We start from the raw sequence: 21,833 nt of genomic DNA, 5'->3' as shown, positions 1-21,833 counted from the left end.
TGATAATGCCAGTAGTTTGCTTTCTTACAGCTCTGGATTCCCCTTGGCTAATGAATCAAAAGCATAGATTGACTGTGGCCCAATCAGCCAGCTCATTAGAAGACATCCAGGAACGCCACTTATTTTGTTGCCAAGTGAGCAAGAGATGGCTGTGGGAACCCTTATGATGATTCTACCTGGAGATGCAGGGTTTCAATTTGTGACTCTTTTCAGTGATGATTGAAAAACAAACAGATGCCGCTTCAGGCCACCTGTGGAGTTAACAGTACTGATAGCCATTCTGGGTCTCACAGACACTTGCGCTTGGGATCCTAAGCATTACAGTAGAAAAACATCGCCATTCTTACCAAACCTCCTTCTCTCCCAGATCCAGTGCTTAGGAAGAGAATAAAGTTGTTTTTTTTTTTGCGGTACGCGGGCCTCTCTCTGTTGTGGCCTCTCCCGTTGCGGAGCACAGGCTCCGGATGCACAGGCTCAGCAGCCATGGCTAACGGGCCCAGCTGCTCCGCGGCATGTGGGATCTTCCTGGACCGGGGCACGAACCCGTGTCCCCTGCATCGGCAGGCGGACTTTCAACCACTGCGCCACCTGGGAAGCCAGAGAATAAAGTTTTGAAGAGTGTGGGCAACGGTTCTTCCTATAGAGGGCCTGTTCTAAATATTTTCAGGACTCCCTGGAATTTCTACATAAACTAAAATGAGTGCAATATCTTCTTGAATCTGGCTTTTCTGATGCATCTTTATGGTAAATTTATCATTTCTTTTTATTTCATTGTGTTTTTCATCCACTCCTGTTTCTTAGTCTTTGAAGCAGTGATCCTACCAAGCAGAATGAAAACTGGCTGTATTAAACGGGAACCAAACCGTGCACTTGAGACAGCTTTGCATTTGAGCAGTGTCTGCTTTCTCCTACACTCTCCAAAGAGCCTTCAGGCACTACCCAGCCCTGGCCACTTCTCTGCCAGCCTGTGTTTTCTGGTTTCTGCAGCTCTTTTCTCTGCCACCTCCTGCTGTCCCAGACCTCACAAGTAGGTATTTAGAGAATTCAAGTGGAGTTAACCAAAAGGTCATGGTGATTTTTCCAAAACACAGAAAACAGCACCTTAGTGGTAGGGATGCTATAATAGCTGCTGCTACATCCCAGCCAGGCTGCATACATCTTAGGGCCTGGGGCAAGGAAGATAGTTGTGGATTCAGCCACTGTAGTTTAGTGCATTTCCTAAAGAGTCACAGTCAAGGCAAGGGTGATGAAGTCGGGAAGTGGAATGAAGAGGGCTTTGCCAGCAGCTGGTGGCTAAAATATAATTAGCCTCAGCCTGTGATCTTCAGTGAGCTCCAGCTTCCTGCTCCTCAAGGCTATTTGCTACTTTTATGTTATCTTTTTTCTGTCATATTTCTTCTGCGTTGCTGCTCCTCGTGTTAATGGTTCAGGGTCCTTTGCAGGATGTAGCCCTGGTAATCATTCAGTCACCTTTCATCTGTAGGCATATCCTCAGCCAGGAAGAGACATAACAGAGACTTGCCCTAAAACGAATCCTCGTAAGGGTGGCATGTCATCCAGCATCATCTTTAAAAAACATCAAAGGATAACATAAAATGTGCTGAGAATAAATAGATTTCTTTTGCTTTAGTTTGAGACCAAGATCGTGAGGATTAAGATGTGTGTGTGTGTGTGTGCGTGTGCGTGCATGTGCGCACGCGCAGGCAGGAATAGAAATGAGGAATATCAGATGAAATGTCAACCTGACAATTTTATAACTTTGTGAGCTTAGGGTGAAAACTTTGGCCCACACGTAGAAATCACATTTGGCTGGAGCCGATATTTTTCTTCCACTAAGTTGTGTAATAAATTGATGGAAAAAATGGCCCCAATTATTTCCCTCTTTGAATCTAGACCCTTGTGATGTGATTTCGTAGCTTCTCTTACCAAGAAGTGGAGTCTGTTTCCCCAGCCCTTGAATCTGTGCTTAGCTTCATAACTTACTTTGGCCAATAGAATGTGCAGAAGTAAAGGTGTGCTTGTGTACTGTTCCCCAGCCTCGGTGTTTGTTTTTTTTTTTAAACATCTTTATTAGAGTACAATTGCTTTACTATGGTGTGTTAGTTTCTGCTTTATAACAAAGTGAATCAGTTATACATATACATATATCCCCATATCTCCTCCCTCTTGTGTCTCCCTTGCACCCTCCCTATCCCACCCACTAGGTGGTCACAAAGCACCAAGCTGATCTCCCTGTGCTATGCAGCGGCTTCCCACTAGCTATCTGTTTTACATTTGGTGGTGTATATATGTCCATGGCACTCTCTCACTTCGTCCAAGCTTACCCTTCCCCCTTCCCGTGTCCACAAGTCCATACACTACGTCTGCGTCTTCATTCCTGTCCTGCCCCTCGGTTCTACAGAACCTTTTTTTTTTTTTTTTTTAGATTCCATATATATATGTTAGCATACAGTATTTGTTTTTCTCTCTCTAACTTACTTCACTCTGTATGACAGTCTCTAGGTCCATCCACCTCACTACAAGGAACTCAATTTCATTTCTTTTTATGGCTGAGTAATATTCCGTTGTATATATGTGCCACATCTTCTTTATCCATTCATCTGTCGATGGACACTTAGGTTGCTTCCATGTCCTAGCTATTGTAAATAGAGCTGCAGTGAACATTGTGGTACATGACTCTTTTTGAATTATGGTTTTCTCAGAGTATATGCCCAGGAGTGGGATTGCTGGCTTGTGTGGTAGTTCTATTTTTAGTTTTTTAAGGAACCTCCATACTGTTCTCCATAGTGGCTGTATCAATTTACGTTCCCACCAACAAACAGTGCAAGAGGGTTCCCTTTTCTCCACACCCTCTCCAGCATTTTTTGTTTGTAGGGTTTTTGATGATGGCCATTCTGACTGGTGTGTGGTGATACCTCATTGTAGTTTTGGTTTGCATTTCTCTAATGATTTGTGATGCTGAGCATCCTTTCATGTGTTTGTTGGCAATCTGCATATCTTCTTTGGAGAAATATCTGTTTAGGTCTTCTGCCCATTTTTGGATTGGGTAGTTTGTTTTTTGATATTGAGCTGCATGAGCTGCTTGTAAGTTTTGGGGATTAATCCTTTGTCAGTTGCTTCAGTTGCAAATATTTTCTCCCATTCTGAGGGTTGTCTTTTGGTCTTTTTTATGGTTTCCTTTGCTGTGCAAAAGCTTTTAGTTTCATTAAGTCACATTTGTTTACTTTTGTTTTTATTTCCATTTCTCTAGGAGGTGGGTCAAAAAGGATCTTGCTGTGATTTATGTCATAGAGTGTTCTGCCTCTGTTTTCCTCTAAGAGTTTTATAGTGTCTGGCCTTGCATTTAGGTCTTTAATCCATTTTGAGTTTATTTTTGTGTGTGGTGTTAGGGAATGTTCTAATTTCATTCTTTTACATGTAGCTGTCCAGTTTTCCCAGCACCACTTATTGAAGAGACTGTCTTTTCTCCATTGTATATTCTTGCCTCCTTTATCAAAAATAAGGTGACCATATGTGTATGGGTTTATCTCTGGGCTTTCTATCCTGTTCCATTGATCTATATTTCTGTTTTTGTGCCAGTACCATACTGTCTTGATTACTGTAGCTTTGTAGTATAGTCTGAAGTCTGGGATCCTGCTTCCTCCAGCTCCATTTTTCTTTCTCAAGATAGCTTTGGCTATTCAGGGTCTTTTGTGTTTCCATACAAATTGTGAAATTTTTTGTTCTAGTTCTGTGAAAAATGCCATTGGTAGTTTGATAGGGATTGCATTGAATCTGTAGATTGCTTTGGGTAGTAGAGTCATTTTCACAATGTTGATTTTTCCAATCCAAGAACATGGTATATCTCTCCATCTGTTTGTATCATCTTTAATTTCTTTCATCATTGTCTTATAGTTTTCTGCATACAGGTCTTTTGTCTCCCTAGGTAGGTTTATTCATAGGTATTTTATTCTTTTTGTTGCATTGGTAAATGGGAATGTTTCCTTAATCTCTCTTTCAGACTTTTCGTCATTAGTGTATAGGAATGCCAGAGATTTCTGTGCATTAATTTTGTATACTGCTACTTTACCAAGTGCATTGATTAGCTCTGGTAATTTTCTGGTAGCATCTTTAGGATTTTCTATGTATAGTATCATATCATCTGCAAACAGTGACAGTTTCACTTCTTGTTTTCCGATTTGGATTCCTTTTATTTCTTTTTTTTCTCTGATTGCTGTGGCTAAAACTTTCAAAACTATGTTGAATAATAGTGCTGAGAGTGGACAGCCTTGTCTTGTTCCTCATCTTAAAGGAAATGTTTTCAGTTTGTCGCTATAGAGCATGATGTTGGCTGTGGGTTTGTCATATATGGCCTTTTTTATGTTGAGGTAAGCTCCCTCTATGCCTACTTTCTGGAGGGTTTTTATCCTAAATGGTTGTTGAATTTTGTTGATAGCTTTTTCTGCATCTCTGGAGATGATCATACGGTTTTTCTCCTTCAGTTTTTTAATATGGTTTATCACATTGATTCATGTGCATATATTGAAGAATCGTTGCATTCCTGGGATAAACCCCACTTGATCATGGTGTATGATCCTTTTAATGTGCTGTTGGATTCTGTTTGCTAGTATTTTGTTGAGGATTTTTGCATCTATGTTCATCGGTGATATTGGCCTGTAGTTTTCTTTCTTTGTGACATCTTTGTCTGGTTTTGGTATCAGGGTGATGGTGGCCTTGTAGAATGAGTTTGGGAGTGTTCTTCCCTGTGTTATAATTTGGAAGAGTTTGAGAACGATAGGTGTTAGCTCTTCTCTAAATGTTTGATAGAATTAGCCTGTGAAGCCATCTGGTCCTGGGCTTTTGTTTGTTGGAAGATTTTTAATCACAGTCTTAATTTCAGTGCTTGTGATTGGTCTGTTTATATATTCTGTTTCTTTCTGCTTCAGTCTCGGAAGGTTGTACTTTTCTAAGAATTTGTCCATTTCTTCCAGGTTGTCCATTTTATTGGCATGTAGTTGCTTGTAGTAATCTCTCATGATCCTTTGTATTTCTGCAGTGTCAGTTGTTTCTTCTCCTTTTTCATTTCTAATTCTATTGATTTGAGTCTTCTCCCTTTTTTTCTTGATGGTCTGGCTAATGGTTTATCAATTTTGTTTATCTTCTCAAAGAACCAGCTTTTAGTTTTATTGATCTTTGCTATTGTTTCCTTCATTTCTTTTTCATTTTTTTCTGATCTGATCTTTATGATTTCTTTCCCTCTGGTAACTTTGGGGCTTTTTTGTTGTTCTTTCTCTAATTGCTTTAGGTGTAAGTTTATGTTGTTTATTTGAGATGTTTCTTGTTTCTTGAGGTAGGATTGTATTGCTATAAACTTCCCTCTTAGAACTGCTTTTTCTGTATCCCGTAGGCTTTGGGTCGTCATGTTTTCATTGTCATTTGTTTTAGATATTTTTTGATTTCCTTTTTGATTTCTTCAGTGATCTCTTGGTTATTTAGTAGTGTATTGTTTAGCCTCCATGTGTTTGTATTTTTTACAGATTTTTTTCCTGTAATTGGTATCTGGTCTCATAGCATTGTGGTTGGAAAAGATACTTGATACGATTTCAGTTTTCTTAAGTTTACCAAAGCTTGATTTGTGACCCAAGATATGATCTGTCCTGGAGAATGTTCCATGAGCACTTGAGAAGAAAGTGTATTCTGTTGATTTTGGATGGAATGTCCTGTTAATATCCATTAAGTCCATCTTGTTTAATGTATCATTTAAAACTTGTGTTTCCTTATTTATTTTCATTTTGGATGATCTGTCCATTGGTGAAAGTGGGTTGTTAAAGTCCCCTACTATGATTGTGTTACTGTCCATTTCCCCTTTTATGGCTGTTAGTATTTGCCTTGTGTATTGAGGTGCTCCTGTGTTGGGTGCATAAATATTTACAATTGTTATGTCTTCTTCTTGGATCAATCCCTTGATCATTATGTAGTGTCCTTCTTTGTCTCTTGTAATAGTCTTTATTTTAAAGTCTATTTTGTCTGATATGAGAATTGCTACTCCAGCTTTCTTTTGATTTCGATTTGCATGGAATATCTTTTTCCATCCCCTCACTTTCAGTCTGTATATGTCCTTAGGTCTGAAGTGGGTCTCTTGTAGACAGCATATGTATGGGTCTTGTTTTTGTATCCATTCAGCCATTCTGTGTCTTTTGGTTGGAGCATTTAATCCATTTACGTTTAAGTTAATTATCAATATGCATGTTCCTGTTACCATTTTCTTAATTGTTTTGGGTTTGTTATTGTAGATCTTTTCCTTCTCTTGTGTTTCCTGCCTAGAGAAGTTCCTTTAGCATTTGCTGTAAGCTGGCTTGGTGGTGCTGAATTCTCTTAGCTTTTGCTTGTCTGTAAAGGTTTTAATTTCTCCGTTGAATCTGAATGAGATTCTTGCTGGATAGAGTAATCTTTGTTGTAGGTTTTTCCCTTTCATCACTTTAAATATGTCCTGCCATTCCCTTCTGGCTTGCAGAGTTTCTGCTGAAAGATCAGCTGTTAACCTTAATATGTGTCTTGGCGTGTTTCTCCTTGGATTTATCCTGTATGGGACTCTCCGTGCTTCCTGGACTTGATTGACTATTTCCTTTCCTTTCCTTTCCCATATTAGGGAAGTTTTCAACTATAATCTCTTCAAATATTTTAGCAGTCCCTTTTTCTCTTCTTCTTCTGGGACCACTATAATTCGAACGTTGGTGCGTTTAACGTTGTCCCAGAGGTCTCTGAGACTGTCCTCAATTCTTTTCATTCTTTTTTCTTTATTCTGCTGTGCAGTAGTTATTTCCACTATTATATCTTCCAGGTCACTTATCCGTTAATCCCCTATTGATTCCTTCTAGAGAAATTTTAATTTCATTTATTGTGTTGTTTATCATTGTTTGTTTTCTCTTTAGTTCTTCTAGGTCCTTGTTAAATGTTTCTTGTATTTTCTCCATTCTGTTTCCAAGATTTTGGATCATCTTTACTATCATTACTCTGAATTCTTTTTCAGGTAGACTGCCTATTTCCTCTTCATTTGTTTGGTCTGATGGGTTTTTACCTTGCTCCTTCATCTGCTGTGTGTTTCTCTGTCTTCTCATTTTGCTTAACTTACTGTGTTTGGGGTCTCCTTTTCACAGGCTGCAGGTTCGTAGTTCCCGTTGTTTTTGGTGTCTGCCCCCAGTGGGTGAGGTTGGTTCAGTGGGTTGTGTAGGCTTCCTGGTGGAGGGGACTGGTGCCTGTGTTCTGGTGGATGAGGCTGCATGTTGTCTTTCTGATGGGCAGTACTGCATCCGGTGGTGTGTTTTGGGGTGTCCGTGACCTTATTATGATTTTAGGCAGCGTCTCTGCTAATGCGTGTAGTTGTGTTCCTGTCTTGTAGTTGTTTGGCATAGGGTGTCCAGCACTCTAACTTGCTGGTTATTGAGTGGAGCTGGGTCATAGCGTTGAAATGGAAATCCCTGGGAGAGCTTTTGCCATTTGATATTATGTGGAGCTGGGAGGTCTCTGGTGGACCAATGCCCTGAACTCGGCTCTGCCATCTCAGAGGCACAGCCCTGACACCCGGCTGGAGCACGAAAACCCTGTCAGCCACATGGCTCAGAAGAAAAGGGAGGAAAAAAATCAAATAAAGTTATTAAAATAAAAAATTTTAAAAATTAAAAAGTAATTTAAAAAAGAAAAGAAAGGAAGAAGAGAGCCACCAAACCAAAAAATAAATCCACCAATGATAACAAGTGCTAAAAACTATACTAAAAAAACAAACAAACAGGAAGACAGAGCCGTAGGACAGATGGTAAAGGCAAAGCTATACAGACAAATTCACACAAAGAAGCATACACATACACACTCACAAAAAGAGAAAAAACAAAAAATAATATATATCTATTATATTTAAAAAAAGGGAAGAGAGCAACCAAGTTAATAAACAAATTTACCTATGATAATAACCTCTAAATACTAAACTAAGAGAAACATAAGACCAGAAATCAATTAGATGCAGACAGCAAACCCCAAGTCTACAGTTGCTCCCACAGTCCACTACCTCAATTTTGGGATGATTCGCTGTCTATTGAGGTATTCCAGAGATGCTGGGTACATCAAGTTGATTGTGGAGATTTAATCCGCCGCTCCTGAGGCTGCTGGGAGAAATTTCCCTTTCTCTTCTTTGTTCGCGCAGCTCCTGGGGTTCAGCTGTGGATTTGGCCCTGCCTCTGCGTGTAGGTCACCTGAGGGTGCCTCTTCTTTGCTCAGACAGGACGGGGTTAAAGGAGCAGCTGATTAGGGGGCTCTGGCTCACTCAGGCCGGGGGGAGGGAGGGGTACAGATGCGGGGCCATCTTGCGGCTGCAGAGGCCAGCATGACATTGCAACAGCTTGAGGCGCACCATGTGTTCTCCCGGGGAAGTTGTCCCTGGATCACGGGACCCTGGCAGTGGCAGGCTGCACAGGCTCCCGGGAGGGAAGGTGTGGAGAGTGACCTGTGCTTGCACACAGGCTTCTAGGTGGCTTCAGCAGCAGCCTTAGCGTCTCATGCCCGTCTCTGGCGTCTGAGCTGATAGCCGCAGCTCGCGCCCTTCTCTGGAACTCGCTTAGGCGGTGCTCTGAATCCCCTCTCCTCGTGCACCCCAAAACAGTGGTCTCTTGCCTCTTAGGCAGGTCCAGACTTTTTCTTGGCCTCCCTCCCGGCCAGCCGTGGTGCACTAGCCACCTCAGCCCAGCCTAGGGCTTAAATGGCCTTGTATACCTTTTCTTGCTCCCTTGGAATCCAGCCCAGTCACCATAGGGACAATTCCTTGACTCGCTTTCTGTGGCGCTAAGACCCTTGTCACCCCAGCTGATAGTGATCTTCTACCAGACATGTGAGTGAAGCAGTCCTAGACCAGCCAGCTGACCTTAGAACACATGAGTGGGTCCAACAGAGATCAGACAAACGGATCCAGATCCATAGACTCATGAGCAATAATTAGTGCTTATTGTTTAAAGCTACTGAGTTCTGGAGTGGGTTATCATGCTAACAGTAACTAATGAATACATGTGGTCATCTGGAAATACTCCCTCTGTGTTCACTTTTGGGTGTTTTAATGTCATCACAGATGCTTAGTGCAACTCAACGTAAGAGATTCAGTCATTGGATGGAGAGGTTCTATTAGGTGGGTGCATGGGTGGGGTCCCAGTGCTGATCATTATCAGCATTACTTTGAGACTTTTTTTTAACAACACAGACACCTGGGCCTTGTGCCAGAGTATTCAACTAAATATCTATAGATGGGAACCAGGAATCTATAATTTAGAAAGCTCTGGTGATTGGCTAAGATTGAAAACCAATAATCCAATGGTCTTGTCAATTCCTTCCATTACTAAAAGAGGTTATGATTCCAGTTCATCTGTACTTAGGCAAAGAACACTCAAGTGGTTCAGAGTTCACTACTGACTTGGTGTACTTCCAGCTGCATAAGTAAACTTTTTAATCACCTTTGAGCTAAAGCACATTGACCTGGTCTTAGATCAGAAAAAATTCACCGGTGCAGACTGATGGTGGCTGGAATTGTGTATCATTCATCATTGCATCCCCTGGGACTTAGAACATGGTATGGACTCCATGAATAAATCTTGGGCATTAGGGATGTCATAGGACCCTGCTTTGAGGACCTTGTTGTGTAATGGGGGGAAAAATCAGAGATCCATTACTTGTTATGTGTTAAGAAAACAAAGCAAAAAAAAAAAAGCAAACAGTGTTTTAATTCATAAATTACAGGTTAATTTTTGCTCTGGTGAATGTATCAGTTAGTTGTTGATACATTAATGCTGAGTTACAAGCAACCACAAAATCTCAGTGGCATACAACAACATGCTTTTATTAACCCCCATGACTGTAGGTTGGGGTGGGTGGGGAGAATCAGCTGATCTTGACTGGGCTTACTCAGGAGTGGCTTTACTCCACATGTCCCTCATCCTCCCCCTAGGACCCGCTGTTAGCTTGGGCATGTTCTTCTCATGGTTGATGGCAGAGATACAAGAGCACAAGCCACAGTGAGCAAACTCATTTCAGTCCTCTGGTTGTGTCATTAATCTGTTAACATCCTGTTGGCCAAAGCAAGTCAAGTCACATGGCCAAGACCATTGTCAAAGGTCAGGGAAATATATGTTTGCAGGGAGAAACTGTAAAGTCATGTGGCAAAGGACATGGATACTGAGAGGGGTGAAGAATTACGGCTATTAAAAGTAAGATTCCATAGTGGGGGAGCGGCATATGAGGGGGGTTGTACTTTCTCCTGCTTAGAAAAGCTGGTGAAATCATAGGTAGATCCCAGAGTAACCAAGAGGCAGAAAGTGTCCATCTTCTGAAACTAGCCTGTTCCTTGTAATGTGGAAGTAAGCATCAGACTCTTTGCTACTATGATCTAGCCAATGGAATTTTAAAGGGAAAACAATTCCTGCAGGTACTTCAAACTTGATAGACGCAGACATGGCACTGGAGTTCCAACAAAATGCTTCCATTTCCATTCTTGCTCTGTCCTCCAAAACGTCAAGGGTTTGGGTCACTGGGCTTGGCTGTGTATTTCCGGGATGGGCATTATTTGGGTGGAGTCATTAATTTATTGATACATCACACCATATCCCTTTGCTATCATCACTTTTTTCTCAGGCAAACAGAAACCAGTTTCCATCTAGTCTGAACACTTGGGACCTTTTCCTTTTTGACTGAAATGAAAATGCACAATGTAAAACTTGTGAGTTAAGTTTTATTTGGGGACCTTACTGAGGACTATAGCTTGGGAGACAGCCTCTCAGATAGCTCTGAGGACCTGCTCTGAAGAGGTGAGGGAGGAGCCAGGATATATATGACTTTTTTTGATGGAAAAAAACTTGTAGTCAAATATCCAAAGATTACTGCTAATCACAAAGAACAGACATCTCGAATGATTTTAGTGTTTTTCTATGTATGGGAAGATGCAAGAATCTGGGGTCATTAAATACTTTTCTTGGGCTTCCCTGGTGGCGCAGTGGTTGAGAGTCCACCTGCCGATGCAGGGGACACGGGTTCGTGCCCAGGTCTGGGAAGATCCCACATGCCGCGGAGCAGCTGGGCCCGTGAGCCATGTCCGCTGAGCCTGCGTGTCCGGAGCCTGTGCTCCGCAACGGCAGAGGCCACAACAGTGAGAGGCCCGCGTACTGCAAAACAACAACAACAACAAAAAACTTTTCTTAAATATACATCTTAACTATATAGGGGCCAGTATATCCAAAGCACAGAATGCTTCCTGTTTTTCTCCATTCTGAATTCCCCTCAGGGTTCCCTGTCAGTGGATGGCTAGAGTGGCCAGTGACCTGATCCTTGTAGAAGTGGATTGGCGTGCAACATTCTTTTCTTTACATCCCAAACCCTACTCCAGTGTTGCAATGGTTAAAAGAGATTTGGGTGAATATCCCTTCCTGATGGCCCATTTTCCCTGATGTGTTTCGTGAAAGGCTTATACCCTGTGCCTCTGGTTGAAGCCAGTGTTCTAAAAGATGATTGAGATTCTCAGGGCAGAAACCCTGTTTTACAGCACTACTAAGAATGATAACAGAGTACTTTATTTCAGGCATTGCTGTTGGTCCATGTGCCTTTGGATCTATGTGGTATATCAAATTTACCTTTGAGGAAACTGAGGTACAAAGGTTTATGTGACTTCCCTGAGACCGCATCTTACTAGCCAACCGAAATTAGTAACCTGTCTTCTTGGTTTTTCAGCTTTTGCTTGGCAGTCCGATCGATGCTGCCTTGTTTCACAAAAAGCATATGAGGGTATCATTACCTACCGAGTTTATCCTCCTAAGATAACCTGCCTTCCTAGTATTTGTGCTCCATGGGAAACAAGGAAGTCTAGCAGGAAGGTATTCAGTAACATGAGATTTTACACCACAAAGTTAGGGAAAGTAGGCTGGATTACAGGTCATTTCTAAATTGTATTTCCTGAGGTTTCTTTGTTACTCTCTCGACCAGAGAAAGAAATTGGGGTGAAGGCTGTTTAGAAGTCCTCCCAGGGTTCTTAGGACTGTGCTTCTTTCATGTATTTTCTGAGCCCTAACCTGCTATTTCTGTTCCCTGGTGACAGTTCAGCAACTGCTCGCAATGTTCTCCAACAAACAATCCTGTTTCTATTTTATGTGGAAAACTGATTTGATTAAATAACTCATTTAAACTAATGTTTTGTAGGAGGCATGGTGTGATTGGAATATAATTTCTAGTGGTATTTTGTCAAATGAACACATGTAAACAATCAAATAATTGCAGTTTTCTGCTGCAACTAATGTATAAGCTGGTTTTCTTGGGTAGGTTTTTTCCATTCTGGTGATGGCTTTGCTGAAAACTGGTGCCTCCCATGTAACACTGATGTTGCATCGTATATTGTTATTTGAGCAGTGATTTAATATCTTATTCCTCCTCTTAACACCAAGGGCCATGTTTGCATTGTTTGCCACTGAAAACCTAGGAACCAGCATAACAGAATCTAAATGAATGAATGAGTGAGTGAATATTAAGACTACAATATCCAGCTCCTAGAATAATTTAGGATTCGTCCCAGGTGGTTCTGCCCCTGAAAAGGGACAGCGAAGGGTTAATGTTCTCTTTGGGAGCTGGTGGGATTTGGATATGAATCTCTGCAGAGCTGCTGGAAGCACATTCTTTCTGCTACTATAGCAACAGGTTGAGAATTCTGCGGGCATTGTCGCCTGCCTACTTTGGAGATGCCTGTGTGCAGGCGACTTCATTATCTGGGGGACAACTGTTTTTTTCCTGTGATGTTTCAATGAAGCAGCTTCTTTGCAGGGACAAAGAGGCCAACACAAAGCAGGGGCTAAGAATCATGGAAAGGCAGAGAGAGATCTTGTTTTGATTGGAACATTTCCAATCTTTTGTCCCCTGAAGAGGTGTGAGGAGGGGAAGGAATTGACATTTAATCTGTAGTCAGTAGAATCTTTTTCTCCCTTCTTAATGAGGCCTCTCTTCTGAGAGATATCCTCACCCCCACAGCATTTGGAAGTGAAGGAAGGACAACTTAACCGACAAAGAGAAGTGGTAGTGTTCGTTTTTCCTTGGTGTAGTGGCATCACAGAGAAGAAAGAAAATAGGGAAGCTGCTGAGAAAGGCGCTTAGGTGGTGTTGACTTCCCACGAGGTTTCACAGGCACTTAAAAAATGCTCCGTCTGTCACTCAGGGCTGCCGCTTGTCATCTCAGGGGTGGTGTTGATCAGAGTTTAGTGCTAATTGTAGTTCTCACTGGGCTAATGGATGAAATCACTAGACCTTAAATATCAACTTTGGATTGATTTATCACATTGCCCCATTGCTGTTACCACTTCTACATCTTGTTTTCACTTTGCATGCAGATGGGGAAATCTGCCTGGGTCACTCTTTGTTCCTGATTTACAAATAGCTTTTGGTCAAAAAAACCTTGCACAATATCAAGCCATTCTTCAGAAGCAGCGCTGAGTTCTTTTTATTAAAAGTTCAATTTTAAAAACCTTTTATCCCCAACCCACTACATACCATTTGAGTATGGGATAAGCCCTCCATCTTTATGTCTCAGAGTCCCATCCATCACTGCTTTTAAGTCCGTTGTGGTCACTGAAATGCCAGTCTTGTTGCCGTGTAGTCCACAGCGTGCTCCAGGGAGCTCTGGGCTGGGAGCCAGGAGCCCAGGGTCTAGTCCTAGCTGGAGTGGCCTTGGGCAGCTCATACGAGTCTTTGAATTCTATTACATGTTAAAATGAAAGATTTGGTTGACATTCCTAAGATTTCTTTCATGTCTCTCCCCCACACAAAAAAAGTGGTACTCCAGTTGTTTTAGAAGTAGAAAAGCCCTTTGCTTTGTCGACCGTCTTATAATTTGCAACTCCCTTAACTCCTACTCAGACTTTGGATTTCTGTTTCAGTGTCCCTTCCTCAAGGGAGCCTACTCTGACCCCCAGGCTAGATCAGAACTGAGCTTATGTTCCCTGATAGTGGGTTCTTTTCTTTCACCACACTTATCAAAGTTTGTAGTGATCTATTTCTCTCTTTCTTTCTTTTTTTCAATTAATTTTCTCTCTTGTTATGAATCTGAGGGCTCTCTGAGGCAAGCACCCAGTCTGTTTTGTTCACCACTGGTTCTGTATATTGAAGCCACTCACTAAACACTGTTGTGTGGCTGACTTAGGCTCTATGGAGAGTGCAAGGTGATTATATCACAGTCTTTGCCCTCAAGGGTCTTCAGATTTACTCTCCCTGTTTTTCTTCTCTACCATCCCACTCCACACCCAAACTGTGCTTCAAGAAATTAAAACAAAACCAAAAACTCTGGGTTCTGGTCATTGATCTGATCATTTGATAAGTTTTCATTTTCCTTGATTGGACCGATTAGCCTCTTGTGTCACAATCCATGAAATGGAGCAAGGCCTTGGAAGGAGATTTTAGAAGACAGTATAAAGAATGGAAGTGGTGGACCAAAAAAAGAAGGAAAGAGAGAGAGGGAGGGAGAAAGATGAGGAGGAAGAGGAGGGGAAGATAAGAAGAGCAGTGAAAACATGGGCTGTGTCTTTTTTTTTTTTTTTTTTTTTTTGCGTACACAGGCCTCTCACTGTCGTGGCCTCTCCTGTTGCGGAGCAAGGCTCCGGATTCACAGGCTCAGCAGCCATGGCTCACGGGCCCAGCCGCTCCGCGGCATGTGGGATCTTCCCGGACCGGGGCACGAACCTGTGTCCCCTGCATCAGCAGGCGGACTCTCAACCACTGCGCCACCAGGGAAGCCCCTGGGCCGTGTCTTTTTATTTAATTTGCCAGTAAGTGTCTTTCTTTTTTGACTGCCAGGCTTTACAAGCAAGGACAAGTTTCTTAAGCAGAATTCTTACCCGAAGTGTTGAGTAATGGTACAAAGAGGTTGCCACCAAAAGGTGATTATAAATACATGAAAAGTTGACTGGACTCCAGAAATCTCTTTGCCTTAAAAACCAGAAAGGTACTAATTTTCAAAAGGATTGGCGGTTCCTGTAGACCAGTACAGTTATGATCAATACAGGCCAATGCATCATGAAACCAGAGCTAGCTATTACATGATTAAACAGCCAGGGGCAATTTGATTTTAAACAGCAAGCCTAGTCTAGATGACGCCAGGAGGGAAGAGCAAGAATTCCTTAGGTTGGAGGTGTGATGGATGCTCATCAGCCAGGTACAGGAGGCGCTGGGGGTGGGAAGAGATTGAATTAGAAGATACAACTCCTTTTGGTCTCAGTGAGTTTGCAGTTTGTAGGGGAGGCGGCTTCAGGAAGTTTTACTAATTAAGTTTCAGTAGAAAGCATGAAATCAGGAGCTTCAAAAAGCCAAAGCAGCCTCAATTTATCTTGAGAACAGGTATAGAGAGAGCATATGGGTGGGTGAGACAGGTAAGGTTTCTCTTCTGATCCTCTCCCTAGAGAGTTCAGCTTTAATGGCAAAGGACAGCCTTTTCCTGCAGAGTTGTCCCTGCTTCCTTTTCTCACCAACACTCACAGACACAGAGGGTGTCTGTAGCCTGCCTTTTATGCTTGGTCCAGTTGGGAGCTTAAACCCCAGCCAGACTGTATCCGTCCCAAAGCCATTTCAGGAAGAGAATGACTAAAACAATCACATGATCTCTCTTCTTTATGGGGAGGAAGGAATGTGAGCTGAGAATGCAAGGAGTGCCTGTGGCTTTGTGCCTACACTGCATAAATCCTACACACACACACACACACACACACACACACACACATCCATTTTGTTCATTCACGGACTTCGGCGGAGATAATATGGTATGCCGTGTTGGCCAAAGACCAGGCAATAACTGTGTTGGGATGACAAGCGGCCAAGCCGTAAGGCTCGTGTGTCTCACTGGGTGATATAAATTGACCACTCCTTCATTTACAAAAAATAGACACAACAAAGATTATCTATGGGTTATGGTGCTTTCCTATCTGATGTCTCCTGGCTCGTTAGTTCCAGAGAAGGTTGGCTATAAGGAGTCTCTTGGTTTCCTAGGGATTTGCCTTTTTCTAGAGCTGCCAGGAACAAATACCACTTTAACAAAATTCTTCACAAAGCAAACCCCTTGTTTTTAGTTTCGGTGTTTTCAGCCCCTCTTCGATCTCAGCTCTGCCGCTTCCTAACTGGACACCTTGGGCATTTTATTTAACCTCTGGGTGCCTCATTTTCTTCCTCTTTTATGTGGTATTGATAATAGTATCGCCCTCATAGGATTCTTGTGAGAGGCAAATAAGATCAACTAAAAAAAGTTTTTTCACTGTGCCTGGCACATAGTATGATTTAAAAATTATTATTGTTTTTAATTCCATGAAGATATATTTCAGCTTTTTCTCCTTTGCCCCTCCAGAATTAGAAACACCCCTTGACATTTGGTGCTTCTCTGCATCAGGGTTTTATCCCAGTGTTGGGGGAGGGGAGGAGAGCAGAGCAGAGATGGTTGGGCAGGGATGGGGGTGATGGAGACCTATGCCCACATTCTTCCACTCTCTCCTGTTCTGCTGCTCTGTCCAGTATGCTGTTCTGCTTCTTTAACTGTTGATTGATTGGTATAAAACTAGGTACAATATGTAAAGGAATACAAATTCAGCTCTGTCTTCCAAGAAGTGGTAATCTCAGTTACAAGCTTGCTTTCTTCTGTTCCCCAAGTGCTTTACGTGCACTTGCTGTTCCACCCAAATGCATGCACTAATGCCTGACACATAACAAGCACTCTAGGGATATCAGTGCTACTAGTTGACTTGATCATGGGAGACAGAGGTAGTCGCCGAACCATTTGGTGCTTAGAGGAAAACACTTTTAAGAAGTTAAAGAGTGGGACTTCCCTGGTGGCGCAGTGGATAAGACTCTGCGCTCCCGGGCTTCCCTGGTGGTGCGGTGGTTGAGAGTCTGCCTGCCGATGCAGAGGGACATGGGTTCATGCCCCAGTCTGGGAAGATCCCACATGCCATGGAGTGGCTGGGCCCATGAGCCATGGCCTCTGAGCCTGCACATCCGAAGCCTGTGCTCCACAATGGGAGAGGCCGCAACAGTGAGAGGCCCGCGTACCGCAAAAAAAAAAAAAAAAAAAAAAAAGACTCTGTGCTCCCAACGCAGAAGGCCCTGGTTCAATCCCTGGTCAGGGAACTAGATCCCACACGCGTGCCGCAACTAAGAGTTCACATGCCACAACTAAGGAGCCCGCATGCTGCTGCAACTAAGGAGTTGGCGAGCCACAACTAAGGAGACCTGGAGCTATAACTGAGGAGCCCACATGCTGCAACTAAGGAGCCCACCCAAGTGCTGCAACTAAGGATCCGGTGAGCCACAACTAAGGAGCCCTGGAGCCGCAACTAAGGAGATAGCGAGCCACAGCTAAGGAGCCCGCCTGCCTCAGCTAAGTTGCCTGCTGCAACTAAGACCCGGTGCAACCAAAAAAAAAAAGTTAAAGAGTAGGTCAAGTATCAAACTTCCCGAGCCACCCAATCTCTCGGGACTTTTCAGGCCTGAGAGGAAAGGATGTGAATTACTGGACCAGGAAAAAAGGCACAGGGGAAAGGAAATAGATTTCCTGTTCATCTTCACTGTGAAAGAGCTGTCAATACAATTTGGTTGAGTAGCATGACCAGGACCCTGAGCTTCTGTAGCCCTAGTTTCCTGGCCTGCAAAATAGGGGTGATAATCAAATATTTAGATTATATGTATGTGTGTGTGTGTGTGTATACACACACACACACACACACACACACACATACCTATGTACAGCACATGGCTTTAAGGCCAGGCATATAGTAAGTGCTCAATAAATGTTTTCCATGATTAGCTCATGAATAACACCTGGATACTTAGCTATTTAGAGGCCAGTTAGACTTGTCAGTCCTATATAACTTAGACCTCACCACCTGCCCCTGAGGCTGCCATTACTCACCTGTTGACCACAGAGGTGCTCTATCTGTCTGCAGCTCTGGTTAGTCTTGACAGTTCCTAAGCTGGTATTGAATGACCCATTTTGAGGGTTCACAGCTATTTTTCTATCACTGCCATAGATGAGGGAGAAAGAGCGTATGACAGGCAGGCACATCACACGGTGAGCAGACAGCTCTCTGGTAATGACTGTAGGATGGCACTGTATATTTTTATCTTTAACATGAATTCATATTTTATCATTTATTTGTGATCTCATCAAAGCAATGTCATATTCTTTGTTCTAGTCGAAGGGAGGTGGCTTACACTGTTTTCTTTCACAATAAAAAAGTAGAAGAATGGATATGAATTACAGGGTTTTATAGACAAGGCAAATTCAGGATCATCTAATGCAAACCCTTCACTTTACAGATGTGGAAATTGAGCCCTATGGGTATTAAATGAATTCTCCGAGTGGCAGGAGGACAGGACTTCCAGCCGTAATTCAGGCCCTGAATATGTGGCCTCTTGGTTTATCACTCTTCCAAAGTGACCATGGACATAAAATGATTTGAGAGCCATCATTTTGAAATGTGAGTGTGGTCATCAGTGGGGGATTCTCAAACAAGATGACACCTTTGACCCAGTCTCTTCCTGTCTTTGGCACATTATCCCTGACTCTCTGTAGGAAATATACATTTACCTATTATGTGAAAGAGGCAGTGATGACAAAGTGAACAGTTCCTGTTTTTCCCTCTGAAGGATATCTCCTCCACAAACCCTGTGCCCTTAGATACAGTCATGATCAAAGCAGAGCCAGATCCCTGAGCTTCACACATGGTCCAGGGGATTGATGGTTCCACAGTGGAACGTCATCCTCCAGCTCTGCAGCTTCAAGAAAGTGTCAGATCTGCAGAGCATAAGACCCAGATATTTATGAATAGATTTTTTCAAGGATAATTGATTAAGGGATTATTTTTGTTCTTTTAACGAAGTAAAATTGTATGACATATGTAGATAAATAAAAAGGTATAGAGAATGTATTTCAAGAAAATATACATACATTGAAGCTATAATAGCAATTGCTCAAAATTCAGGATTCAGAAAATTCTAGAATTATCCAGACTAGAACTAATTTTTCTCTCAATCTATAGATTATTATCTTCCTCATAGTTCAGCTCCAAATATTTGGCATCTCTTTTTGTATAAAGCCAATAATAATAGTAATTTGTATTTATCAGGCAACTGCTATGTGCCAGACACTGTAATAAATGCTTTTTATGAGATCTCATTTAACTTGCATAGTACCGTGAAGTAGGCATGAGTTTCCTCATTTTATTGATAAGGACCCTAAGGCTCAGGGGTCAAGGTAACAAAATTTTGTGGGTGTTTTGATGACTTATTTCTGTTCCCACAGAAGCAGAGCAGAACAAAACTTTAGGCAAACACCAAGGAAAGGTTGCTAATCCAGTTGCTGAACCAAATAAAGTTTTTCTACCAGAAGACCAGCCTGTTCTCCCTGGTTAGCACTACGCTAGAAACCAGCCCTTCTGAACTTTGAAATTCTGATTTTTGCTTATTAAATCAGCCTTTTTGTCCCCAATCCTCCCAGAGTCCCTCACTGTATATGTCCTTGGGTAAAACATGTCTCTGGGTGAATCTGGTTGTCCCTTGAGAATTTCTGTTTCCTCCATCAGTTCTTTCGTTTTTCCCTTCACCACAGTTAACCTGTCTTCACGGCCCGCTTCACCTCCCACGAGTTGCTGGAGATGAACTCAGAATTAGAGCATGAGTGGCTAGGCCTTGTCGGTCACCAAGAAGCCACCTGTGAATAAATATCCCAGCTTTAGTACATGGACTCTGTGATTGTGTTTTGTGTGCTCAGAGTCCTTTTAAAAATAATTTCTGGGTCTGAGCTGGGTTACATAAATCCAGAGACAGTTTAAGTCTTGACACTCACAAATGACTATGCTAATGCATAAAAGTTGTACACTTCTTTTCGGGAGGTCCTTTCAGAACCAATTCACATTCCATAAACAAAAGTCATTCTCCTTCCTTAGTCATAATAATAAAAGTTAAAGATATAATAGCTTCAGTTACATTATCTCATTTACCAGCCACACCCATCAGATAGACTGCTAGCCGCCCCCCCCTTATTTTTTTATTGAAGTATAGTTGATTTACAACGTTATATTAGTTTCAGGTGTACACCATGATGATTCAGTATTTTTATAGATTATACTCCATTTAGAGTTATTACAAAATAATGGCTATATATCCCTGTGCTATGGAGTATATCCTTGTTGTTTGTTAGTCCCTTCTGATGCATAAAGAAATTGAGGCTCAAATAGACTGTTTTGTATTCAAGATCACACATCAGCAAGTGTCAGAATCCAGATTTCTCTAAAAGTCAGTACTCTTAACTGCTATGTTGCACTGTCACTTTCTTTTAAAAAGGAAATAAATTTATAGAAATTTACTCAACAGCTTTGACTCCAAGTGAGTTTTGACTGTTTTGAAAAATCAAACCCAGTTGACCTCGAGGAATAAAGATTTGCCACCACTTGGGTCACGCTGAAGACAGCACCGCACGTTCTGAAAACACTGCCCAAAGAGGTAATCTGGAATGCCTAATGTTATAATTACTTCAGTGCAATATGTGTATGGCTTACCATTTTAGACTCATTTGTAGTTATAACTTCTGTTTCTTTTTTTACTTTAAATTAAAAAAATTTTTTTAAATTTATTTTTTTAACATTTATTTATTTATTTGGTTGTGCCGGGCTTAGTTGTGGCAGGCCGGCTCCTTAGTTGTGGCATGTGAACTCTTAGTTGCGGCATGTATGTGGGATCTAGTTCCCTGACCAGGGATCAAACCCGGGCCCCCTGTGCCAACAGGGAAGTCCCAGTTTGTTTTTTTAAAACCTCTCTTGTTAATGTTGGCCTGTGCTCATATTTTGTGAAATGTGAACAGTCTAAGAGAGCAATCGCTGAGATGATTCCCCAGATACCCTTCCAGTTTTGTTTTGTTTTTGCGGTACGCGGGCCTCTCACTGTTGTGGCCTCTCCTGCTGTGGAGCACAGGCTCCGGACGCGCAGGCTCAGCGGCCATGGCTCAGGGGCCCAGACTCTCCGCGGCACGTGGGATCCTCCTGGACCAGGGCACGAACCCGTGTCCCCTGCATTGGTGCCACCAGGGAAGCCCACCCTTCCAGTTTTAAGAGTGTTTCTGTAGATTGGCTTTTCAGGATAACTTTGGTTTTTAGAAGTGCTCCTTATTTAAACAATATTCCACCCAAAGTATCGTTTGCTCTTCCATTTAAATTATCAGTGCTCGTTATTATACCTACCAGCTAGAAGAGATAGTAATTATCATGCTTAGGCACAGCTGCAGAGCTGCCTTTGCTTGATAATTTGTTAAGGGGTTCATGCCCTATTGTACCTTTTTATTGTCAGCTTTACTGGAGAATGTCCAGTTTTAGCTAGATTTCCCCTTCTTCATTTCCCTAAGAGCCAATGAGTTGAAAATGCCATTGTTTTTCCTAATGTGGTGAGCGTCAAGGCAGAGCCAGCTCTGGGATGCCAGAAAGCTCATAGCTTTCAAAAATTATACTGTAATCATGAAAGTGTGTGAAACGGATCAAGCTGTACTTCTCTGCTTAGTGCCATATATAAAAAGAGAGCGAAGAAAGGAATCGATGGGATTTTTTTGTTTGCAAGCAACAGAAGTAGATTCTGGCTAATTACAAATAAAAAAGGAGGGTTTATTGAAAGGATATGGGGATTGGGGAGGAGGGTGTGCTCATAGAATTGAAGGAAAGGCTAAGAAATCAAACCGAAAAGCCAGATGCAGGAAGGACAGGAGCTAGAACAGCACTTGGGTCCTTGACAAGGACTTGCAGATGGTTTTTTCCAGTGCTATCACTGTCATG

General features: G+C 42.2%; 1 protein-coding gene across 5 annotated transcripts in view; it reads left to right on the top strand.

Annotated features, from left to right (window-relative positions):
• The window catches only part of STON2 (stonin 2), a 149,808-nt gene that overhangs the window by 92,119 nt on the left and 35,856 nt on the right, over positions 1-21,833 (top strand). Inside the window, exon 1 of one of the 5 annotated variants that reach the window (XM_081230311.1) lies at positions 13,997-20,517. The exons of the other annotated variants lie outside the window; for them this stretch is intronic. The gene's annotated coding sequence lies outside the window, so the exon portion shown is untranslated. Of the gene's footprint in view, positions 1-13,996; positions 20,518-21,833 lie in introns of those variants that run through there. 5 annotated transcript variants of the gene reach the window in all.

The sequence above is a fragment of the Mesoplodon bidens genome (genome assembly GCF_964165515.1).
Source record: "Mesoplodon bidens genome assembly, chromosome: 3".
Taxonomy (NCBI): domain Eukaryota; kingdom Metazoa; phylum Chordata; class Mammalia; order Artiodactyla; family Ziphiidae; genus Mesoplodon; species Mesoplodon bidens.
Note: the sequence above shows the minus strand (reverse complement) of the source record. Positions and strands in the feature narration are given on the sequence as shown.